Raw genomic sequence first — 11,450 nt, 5'->3', positions numbered from 1 at the left:
TCTCCTGTGAATGTCTTAGAAACAGGGATAACATTCATATTCCCAAGGAGGATTTACAGATTAATTGGAGCTCAATAAATATTTGAGAAATGAAGGAACAGAGAGCCAAAGGAGGAAAGAAAGAACCACTTAATTCAGATTCATGAAATCTCAATCTTTAGTCTCTTGCTAACCCATAACCAAATCCTGATCTTTTTCTTGACCAAAAAAAAAAAAAAATTGCTTTTTAAAGAAAGAAATTAAAACCAAAGAATTACTATGTAATATATCAAACATTTACATTTCCACCACCTAGAAAGGAGAATTAGTAACATTTTATTGGGCTTCCTGGTGGCCCAGTGATAAAGAATCCACCTGCCAATGCAGAAGACACAGGTTCATACCCTGGGTTGGAAAGATCCCCTGGAGGAGGAAATGGCAACCCACTCCAGTATTCTTGCCTGGGAAATCCCATGGACAGAGGAACCTGGTGGGCTACAGTCCATGGGATCCCAAAAACATGATTTAGCAACTAAACAGCAATAACAGCAGCATTATATTGTATTTATTTTGGGTCTTAATTAGTAACATTTAATTTTATTCATTTTGGGTCTTTTTAAACAATGAAAATAACACTTGATGGATACAATGACTCCCTTTGACTCTCCAACCCCAGGTTCTATTTCTCTTTCCATTTCCCCAAGGCGGCAAATAGTATTTATTTAGCATATATCCTTCCTTTCTGAATTTCACAGATATGTGCACTATATGCATCTGAACAGATATGCATTTAAATATAAAGTCATAATAAAACACCCCTATCAGTGAACAGTATCTAGCATTGTTTTGTGCATTTCCATTGTTATCTATATTTGCCTAAATATGTAATAAATGTACTTACAATTCATTTTTTTTCATTTATTTTTATGAGTTGGAGGCTAATTACTTTACAATATTATAGTGGTTTTTGCCATTCATTTTATATTTTTAAGAGCAACTGGTTATTAAAATGATGTCTGTGGAATGGGAACGTCATACTGCATATTAGAATTAACAACGGAACACAAGAGAACAAGATGGTGGAGGAGGGGGTGGACGTGGAGCACATCTCTCTCCACGGATACGTCAGGAATACACCTTCAGACACAGAAGTGCATGCAGAACACCAGCTGAGGGCAGACAGGAGTACCTGACCAGTGGAAAAGAATATACAGAACCACGCAAAACTCGGTGGGACGAAGGAACTAGGGGGAGTATCGGGAGTGTTAGTAGGACTGGACCTGCCCTCAGTGGGTGGGGGAACCGAAGCAGGGGTCCAATCCCCACATCGGGGCAATTGTCTTGAATCAGAGGAGAAATATTTAAAGGCTGAGAGTGAAACAGCTGATCTGTGGCAGTCTAAATGGAATGAGAATCAGACAGTCCTTGCCGCAGCCGTACGTGCCCTGGACAGGAACGCTGGCCCCCGGAAGGTGCAGCGGCTGGGAGCTGGAGCTTAGGGATTGTGGAGCAATCCCAGGGCTAGAGCCTCTGTTGACTGCGGAGAGATGGAGTGAGGGGATGTGAGAGAGGAGATCGTGGTGAGAAATGATGGTGAGGGAAAGCCAGGCAGCCGTGGAAGCAAGGCAGTACTGCTGAGTCATGAGTAGGGGGTGGAACAATCCCCATAGCCTCTCTCCCCCTACACGTCAGCATTTGCAGCTGAATAATAGAGAGTCTGGCTCATCAAACAGCTGGTGGGGGTTGGGGGCGCTATGTGCCTGATACACCAAACATCAGAGAATGACCCCAGGCAAGGGAGCCCTCTAAGTGCCTCAACAGGTGGAGCTATGGAGAAAGACTGGCCAAAGAGACCTTCTGATCGCCAGCTACCAGGGACTGGAAAAAAGACTCTGATAGAACCGTAACTCCTGTGGCAGAGGCAGTCCATGTCCCTGCACACTTGGTCCGGGCAGGGTCCCTGCAAGCCAAGCAGCTGCGCCGCCTTCACCTCAACTCTGACTGGGGCAGAGCGGCCACAAGCAAAAAAGTCTTGCATCTATGCGTGCAGGGTTGCTTCGGTAGTGTTTGACTCTTTGCGACCCAGTAGACTATGGCCGGCCAGCCTTCTCTATCAGAGACGGGTTCACAGACAAGAATACTGGAGCGTATTGGCCAATACTGGTTGCCATACCTTTCTGAAAGTGAAAGTGAAAGTAAAGTCAGTCAGTCGTGTCCGACCCTTTGTGACTCCATGGACCATAGCCCGCCAGGCTCCTCTGTCCTTGGGATTCTCCAGGCAAGAATACTGGTGTGGGTTACCATTTCCTTCTCCAGGGGATCTTCCTGGCCCAGGGATCGAACCCGGGTCTCCTGCACTGCAGGCAGACGCTTTACCCTCTGAGCCATACCCTTCTAGAGCACTGTATTTCCTGCTGCCCTAGCCACCAACCCCTCTGAGTACCTGGTGCTGCCAGAACCCCTGGGACCCAAGCAGCTGCATCACCTCCACACCTGGCCCTCACAGGAGCAAACGCAAGTCCTCCAGGGCAGCCTCAGGAGCAAACCCCAGTGGATGACCCACATGCAGAGGTGCAAATAAAACCACAGTTGAAACCCAGGGGCAGTGTGGCTAAGGAAGAAGACCCCAAACCTTCCCATCAGCTGTACAAGCTGCAGATTAAATCCACGTGATCAACTAGGCAGCTCTGTGTCTATGGAATATATAAAGGGACATTGAGAGCTCCACAAAAGAAAACACACTCATTCTGGTAGCCGTGGATATTGGAGGCAAGAACACAAAGGAGTGGGACCAGATTAGAATCTGAGCTGCCCCCACAGCAGGTCCAGAGCTCAGCACAGTACTGGAGGGCATCCTAGAGAGGTGAGGTAACTGTGACTCCCAGTGAGGGAAAGGACTCTGACAGCAGTGACTCAAGAGAAATGTTTATTATTCTTATTTTTTGACTTGCTCTGTAGATTATTTTGGATTTTTTCCTTTTTTCTTTTTTCCCCCTTTCTGTTGTAGTTGTCAATTTTATTGGCACTAAGAAATCCAATTGAGCTTTCGAGCTTTTTTTTTTTTTTATGCACCCAACATAGGAGCACCTCAATACATAAGACAAACACTAACAGATATAAAAGGAGAAATTGACAGTAACACAATAATAGGAGGAGACTTTACTCCACTCATCAATAGACAGACCATCAAAACAAAAATTAATACAGAAACACAAATCTTAAGTGGTACATTAGGTGAACTGGATCTCATTGATATCTTCAGGACATTCCATCCAAATGCAGAAGAATACACCTTCTTCTCAAATGCAAATGGAATATTCTCCAGGATAGACCATATCATGGGTCACCAGTCAAGCCTCAGTAAATTTAAGAAAACTGAAATCATATCAAGCATCTTCTCTGACCACAATGCTATGAGATTAAATATTAATTAGAAGGGAAAAAAGTGTAAGAAACACAAACACACGGAGATTAAACAACATGTTTCTAAATAACCAATAGGTTACTGAAGACATTGAAAGGGAAATCAAAAAGTTTCTAGAAACAGATGACAATGGAAACACAACTCAAAACCTGTGGGATGCTGCAAAAGCAGTCCTAAGAGGGAAGTTTATAGCAATACAGTCCTACCTCAGCCATAAAAAGGAATGCATTTGAGCCAGTTTTAGTGAGGTGAGTGAACCTAGAACCTATTATACAGAGTGAAGTGAGTCAAAAAGAGAAAGATAAATATCATATTCTAACGCATGTATATGTAATCTAGAAAAATGGTACTGAAGAATTTATTTACAGGGCAACAGTGGAGAAACAGACATAGAGAATAGACTTATGGACGTGGGGAGAGGGGAGGAGAGAGTGAGATGTATGGGAAGAGTAACATGGAAACTTACATTACCATATGTAAAATAGATAGCCAACAGGAATTTGCTCTTTGTCTCAGGGAACTCAAACAGGGGCTCTGTATCAACCTATAGGAGTGGGATGGGGAGGGAGATGGGAGGGAGGTTCAAAAGGGAAGGAATGTATGTATACCTATGGCTGATTCATGCTGAAGTTTGACAGAAAACAGCAAAATTCTGTAAAGCAATCATCCTTCAATAAAAGATAAATTAATTTAAAAAATAACCAAACAAACATTCATCCTTTGTTTGCAACCTGAGTTCTGCTAGTTACTACAGGAAGAAAATGGGGGAAGTGGGTTTTTGCAGCAACATGCATCAGGGTGCCACCCTTACAGAACTGAACAATCTAGTCTGGGAAAAAATACTCGTCAGTATCTAGGAAGCAAGTATAGCAACCAGATAGCACATAATTAAAGCACCCCATTTCTCGGTGCAGGTCATTTAAGAAATGTGGGAGAAACAATAAATGCTGGTATAAAAACTTTGGAAAATTATTTGGCCACATCTACTGTATCTCTGTGATCTTTATCCCTATCTATAGTTTTCTATATATACTTGTTGCTGTGTGTGTGTGTAATTTCACTCCTAGAGATATTCCCAAGAGCAATGAGTACCCATATGCACCAATAGACATGTATGGATAAATAGATTAGGGTATATTCAAGGAATGGAATCCCATATACCAATGAAAAAGGACAAAACACAGCTACATGCCCCAACATGGATAAATCTAATAGACACTGATTAACAAAAGAAGAGCAATTGAAGAGACAACAGATGGTGTGAGTCTATTCATAATAAAAGTTCAAGAACAGACAAAAATAATCTGTGGTGGTGGAGATGGGTTAATTCCAGGGTTGGGAGGATGGTACTGACCAGAAGGGAGCATTGGAGAATATTCTGAGGGGCTGAAAAGATTTCCATGTCTTGATTGGTCTCCCCCAGGAGAGGGGAGAACACTTCCCGAGACACTAGCTTGCTATACTCCCTCTTTGCCTGACAAAGAATAAATCTGCTCTTTCTTTCTCCTTCAAAACTCTGTCTCCATATCTCATTTCAGCATTGTGTACCGAGAACCAATATTTTGGCATCAGTGATGATCTTACGAGTGTGTACTAATCTACAAACTCATTGAGTTGTATATATTCATTATGCACAGCATTTTTGTATGTAAAAAAATTAATTAAAAGAAAAGAAAATAGAAATAGCCTTCTATGAATGAAAGGCATTGATCTGGTCTCTGATGGAAGGAAGTAAGATTCAGGTGGAGAATATAGCATGATCAAGTTGTTGTTGGGCATATGTTGCGACCGAGAGGTCAATGCAGAAAGAAAGGCCACAATGGGACATTCAGCATCTCACGAACTTGGGCCTCCATCTGGAAGGGATCAGCTCAGTGATTTGATAACTTCCTCTTTGTAGGGCTTGACTGAAAAGCAGCCTCTAAGTAAAAGTTAATGTGCCCACATCATATTTCTTAGAAAAGCAGAAGAAAAGAGACTTCCTTCTTCTGATTCCTGCCCACCTCTTCCCCCAAATTTGCAAGTTTATTTTGGTCAGAAATATCAGGTCAGGATGGAAACTAACACCCTGATATTCCTGGCCCTGTTTGGACTTTGAACGTCCAACCTGGCAGGGTTGTTGGTCCGTGAACTAAATTCTGAATACTAGCCCTGATGCCCACTTACACATCATGCTCCTTTATGTGTCAAGACTTAATTAATCTCTCCAGAATCATCTGAAATCACATATCCTTCAATAAACCACTTATTGTAGATTATCAAAAACACTTAAATGAAAAGATACACCCTAAAGTTCATAGCATTATTGACTGTTGCTAAGATATGGAAGTAACCTGAGTGTCCATCAACAGAGGAATGGAAAAAAGATGTGGGGTGTGTGTGTGTGTGTGTGTGTGTGTATACATGTGGTTGTTCAGTTGCTCAGTCTTGTCTGATTCTTTGTGACCCCATGGACTGCAGCATACCAGGTTTCCCTGCTCATCACCATCTCCCAAAGCTGGCTCAAACTCATGTCCATTGAGTCAGTGATGCCATCCAACCATCTCATCCTCTGTCGTCCCCTTCTCCTCCTGCCTTCAATCTTTCCCAGCATCAGGGTTGTTTCCAATGAGTCCATTCTTCGCATCAGGTGGCAAAGTATTGGAGCGTCAGCCTCAGCATCAATCCTTCCAATGAATATTCAGGAATGACTTCCTTTACTATTGATTGGTTTGATCTCCTTGTTGTCCAAGGGGCTCTCAAGAGTCTTCTCCAACACCACAATTAAAAAGCATCATTCTTCAGTACTCAGCCTTCTTTATGGTCCAACTCTCCCATCCATACATGACTACTGGAGAAACCATAGCTTTGACTATATGGACCTTGGTCAGCAAAGTAATGTCTCTGATTTTTAATATCCTATCTGGGTCTGTCACAGCTTTTCTTCTAAGGAGCAAGCATCTTTTAATTTCATGGCTGCAGTCACCATCTGCAGTAATTTTGGAGACCAAAAAAATAAAATCTGTCATTGTTTCCCCATCTATTTGCCATGAAGTGATGGGACCAGATGCCAAGATCTTCATTCTTTGAACGTTGAGTTTTAAACCAGCTTTTTCACTCTCCTGTTTCACTTTTATCAAGTTTCACTTTTATCAGGTTCTTTAGTTCCTCTTCACTTTCTGCCATAAGGGTGGTGTCATCTGCATATCTGAGGTTATTAATATTTCTCCCAACAATCTTGATTCCACCTTATGCTTCATCCAGCCCAGTTTTTCTCATGATGTACTCTGCTTTGAAGTTAAATAAGCAGGGTGACAATATACAGCCTTGACATACTCCTTTCCCAATTTGGAACCAGTTCATTGTTCCATGTCCAGTTCTAACTGTTGCTTCTTGACCTGCATACAGGTTTCTCAAGAGGCAGGTCAGGTAGTCTGGTGTTCCCATCTCTTTAAGAATTTTCCAGTTTTTTCCATCCACACAAAGGATTTAGCCAAGTCAATAAAGCAGAAGTAGATGCTTTTCTGGAATTCTCTTATTTTTTTCCATGATCCAATGGATGCTGGCAATTTGATCTCTAGTTCCTCTGCCTTTTCTAAATCCAGTTTGACCATTTGGAAGCTCCCAGTTCACATACTATTGAGGCCTAGCTTGGAGAATTTTGAGAACTACTTTACTAGCTTGTGAGATGAGTGCAATTGTGCAGTAGTTTGAGCATTCTTTGACGTTCCTAAAAGAAATGAAAACTTACCTTTTCCAGTCCTGTGGCCACTGCTGAGTTTTCCAAATTTTCTGGCATATTGAGTGCGGCATTTTAGCAGCAGCATCTGTCAGGATTTGAAATAGCTCAGCTGGAATTCCATCACCTGCCCTAGCTTTGTTCGTAGAGATGCTTCCTAAGGCCCCCTTGACTTTGCTCCACGATGTCTGGCTCTGGGTGAGTCATCACACCATCATTGTTATCTGTGTCGTGAAGATCTTTTTTGTATAGTTTTTCCATGTATTCTTGCCACATCTTCTTAATAGCTTCTGCTTCTCTTAGGTCTATACCATTTCTGTTCTTCATTGTGCCCATCTTTGCATAAAATGTTCCCTTGGTGTCTCTAATTTTCTTGAAGAGATCTCGTCTTTCCCATTCTATTGTTTTCCTCTATTTCTTTGCAATGATCACTTAGGAAGGCTTTCTTATCTCCTCTGCATGGATATCTTTCCTTTTCTCCTTTACCTTTCACTTCTCTTCTTTTTTCAGCTATTTGTAAGGGCTCTTCAGACAACCATTTTGCCTTTTGCATTTCTTTTTCTTGGGGAAGGTTTAGATCACTGCCTCCTGTACAATGTTACAAACCTCTATCTATAGTTCTTCAGGCACTCTATCAGATCTAATTCCTTGAATCTATTTATCACTTCCACTATGTAATTATAAGGGATTTGATTCAGATGATAGCTGAATGGCCTAGTGATTTTCCCCTTTTTTCTTCAATTTGACAATAAGGAGTTCATGATCTGAGCCACAGTCACCTCCCAGTCTTTCTTTTTTTTTCATTTATTTTTATTAGTTGGAGGCTAATTACTTTACAATATTGTAGTGGCTTTTGTCATACATTGACATGAATCAGCCATGGATTTACATTTTTTTTTTTTTTTGCTTATTGTATAGAGCGTCTCCATCTTTGGCTGCAAAGAATATAATCAATCTAATTTCAGTATTGACCATCTGGTGATGTCCATGTGTAGAGTTGTTCCTTGTGTTGTTGGAGGGTGTATATAATACACACACACACACAATGGAATGCTACTAAACCATAGAAAAGAATGAAAACTTGCCATTTGCAGCAACATGGATGTACGTGGAGGGCATTAGGCTAAGTGAAATAAGTCAGACAGAGAAAGACAAAAACTGTATGATATCACTTAGAGGTGGAATCTAAGAAATACAAGAAATGGGTGAATATATATAACAAAAAAGAAGTTGACTCACAGATGCAGAGTATAAACTAGTGGTTACCAGTGGGGAGGAGGAGAAACGTTAGGATGGGGGAGTGGGAGGTGAGACAGTGTTTTGGCGATCACATGTGGGGGGGTGGTACTTCTAGTACCTAGTGGATGGACTTTACAGCTGACTCCTACAGCAAAGAATAATCCAACTCCAATGTCAATAATCCCAAGATAGAGAAAAGAATATGCAGAGTTTAATTAACATTTTCTAACATTAGTAGGAGCTGTGAGCATAGAGATTAGATGTAGCTTTTATTTTCTTCTTTTTTAAATTCAGGTTTTCTAAGATTTCTATAAGAAATGTACTTTAAGATTTTTAAACATCATTTTATTATGAAAACTTGCCAAGCTGCAAGAATTTTACAGTGAACGCCCATGTACCTGAGAGAGACTGGGACCTGGGACCATTTGTTGCAGTGGTTCCACTTGGACAAACATCTCCCTGAACAACAAAATGCAAAGAAACTAGAGGGGACTAAAAATAACTTCACACTTTCGCAGCTGGGGGCAAATTATAAACCAACTGCCATTTCTGGTGTGGGAGCAAACTGAGGGTCCTGCACACGGACCTGCAACCTTCAGCGAATGTTTTACTTGTGTTTACACGGTATCCTCACGTCTGCATTGCTCTCTCCCTCCACGGGGTCGCAAACAGTTGGACATTGCTGAACCACTAACGCATTCACACTCACATTCATTAGTTCATCTTATTTTTTTTTTTAATGCATTTCAGAGTAAGTTGAAGGCTTCAGTTAACTGTCTCTGTTTCTGTATTTTTTTTAAAAAATTGCTATTCTCTTCATTTGCACTTTGCAAAACTAGAAGACCGTCCCATAGTCGCTGTTACAAAACCCCCAGTTCTCCCTGAGAAACGCCAGAGAAAGATAAAACACAGTGTAAGTTCCTATTTTTGCTTTCATTTTGTCGTAATGGCTCGAAGTCTCTTTTTGCCTTGGAGTGGTAAGTCTTTAAAATATTTTATTCTCTTCTAACAAAAGCAAATATTGTGTATTAATGCATATATATGGAATCTAGAAAAAAGGTACTGATGAACCTATTTGCAGGGCAGGAATAGAGACACACACATAGAGAATGAATTTGTGGCCACAGCGGAGGGAGGTGGGGGCGAGAAGGAGGTGTGATGAATTGAGAGAGTAGCATTGAAACATACACATTACTAGGTGTAAAATAGATAGCTAGTGTGGAGTTGCTATATAACACGGGGAGTGCAACCCAGCACTATGTGACAACTTTGAGGGGTAGACTGGGGTGGGGGTGAGGTTCAAGAGACAGGTGACATGTGTATACTTATGGCTGACTCACGTTGTTGTATGGCAGAAGCCAACCCAACATCATAAAGCAATTATCCTAAACAGACACAGAGAACAGACATACGGACATGGGGAGAGGGGAGGAGAGGGTGAGATGTATGGAAACAGTAACATGGAAACTTACATTACCATAAGTAAAGTAGATCGTCAGCAGGAATTTGCTGTCTGGCTCAGGAAACTCGAAAAGGGGCTCTGTATCAACCTACAGGGGCAGGATTGGGAGGGGGTTTCAGAAGGGAGGGGATATATGTATGCCTATGACTGATTCATGTTGAGGTTTGACAGAAAACAACAAAATTCTGTAAAGCAATTATCCTTCCATTTAAAAAAGTATTTTATTTAAAAAAAAGCAATTATCCTCCAATTAAAAATAAATTTTAAAATAAATAATAAAAAATTTTTAAATATTTCATTCTCTTTAAGTAGAAATAGCAAGGACACTTCAACTCTCATACTCTATCTTGTTCTCAGCGTTGTGGCTTGGGCAGGGGGCATCCACTTGCTCTTTTAGACCATGGCTGAGGTATGCCTCCTATGTAAATACCTGGAGGAATTAAGATGGGGCACCTTCAGCATGGTTTCATCAGGCAATGGGGCTCTTCAGAGCTTGCAACCTCTTATATTCCGTCGTACAAGGATGGGATCAAACTGAGCTTCTGGGGGTGTTGGTTGTACTGTGCTCCGTCGAGTCCTACTCTTAGCAACTCCATGGAGAGAGGAGCCTGGCGAGCTGCAGTCCACCGGATTTTTCAGGCACGAGTACTGGAGCGGGCTGCCGTTTCCTTCTGCAGGAGATCTTTGCCATCTCGTCTCCTGCGGCTCCTGCATTACTGGGAAATGCTTGCAAACCATGAATCTCATATAAGAATGGATTCTTTCGTGTCCGGGCCAGATTTTTGACATGGAAAGCTGCCCGTGCTCATTTTTCTTCCTGAAACTGAGTTGGATTCTTCCGGATCCACTTGCTTAGCGGGTCAGAATTTCTGCTGGGGTCTCACCTTGTTGGTGTTTATTGGCTCAGAACAAGACAGCTGAGCTGCGTGTGGACGGCGCCCCCTGGTGGTCACATATGGGTGGGACAGAACCTGCAAAGGGCTCGTTAACACTGCAAGGTTTCTCTTGCGATCTGAAGCTCCCATGACAGGAACTGAAAATTGATAAGGATGCTTCGTCTGTTCCGGAGAGATCACATATGCTTCCTACTCCCAATTTTGGAAGCCCCAACCTGTATTATATAAAACATATTAAAATTGTTCCTCATTCCATGCTATGTGGGTTTGGTTTTGTTTTATGGGTTTTGTTGTGTTTTTTTTTTTTTTTTGCTAAAAATACCAAGAGGATTTCTAGAATTATTGCCCAGGATAACTCATTTAATTGTCCAAGCCTTATGATTTTTTTGATGTTTTTGGCCGCAGTGGGCAGCTTTTTTTTTTTTTAATTTTTTATTTTATTTTATTTTTTTAAATTAGTTGGAGGCTAATTACTTCACAATATTTCAGTGGGTTTTGTCATACATTGATATGAATCAGCCATAGATTTACACGTATTCCCCATCCCGATCCCCCCTCCCACCTCCCTCTCCACCCGATTCCTCTGGGTCTTCCCAGCGCACCAGGCCCGAGCACTTGTCTCATGCATCCCACCTGGGCTGGTGATCTGTTTCACCATAGATAGTATACATGCTGTTCTTTTGAAACATCCCACCCTCACCTTCTCCCACAGAGTTCAAAAGTCTGTTCTGT

The 11,450-nt window shown here is 41.6% G+C and overlaps 1 protein-coding gene across 1 annotated transcript in view; it reads left to right on the top strand.

Annotated features, from left to right (window-relative positions):
* Positions 1 to 9,311: 9,311 nt before the first annotated feature.
* The window catches only part of LOC122699603 (adhesion G protein-coupled receptor E3-like), a 48,753-nt gene continuing 46,614 nt past the window's right edge, over positions 9,312 to 11,450 (top strand). Inside the window, exon 1 of the mRNA XM_043911764.1 lies at positions 9,312 to 9,337. The gene's annotated coding sequence lies outside the window, so the exon portion shown is untranslated. The remainder of the gene's footprint in view (positions 9,338 to 11,450) is intronic.

Source organism: Cervus elaphus, chromosome 9 (assembly GCF_910594005.1).
Source record: "Cervus elaphus chromosome 9, mCerEla1.1, whole genome shotgun sequence".
Lineage (NCBI taxonomy): Eukaryota > Metazoa > Chordata > Mammalia > Artiodactyla > Cervidae > Cervus > Cervus elaphus.
The sequence above is the reverse complement of the archived record's forward strand: the minus strand, read 5'-3'. Positions and strand labels throughout refer to the sequence as shown.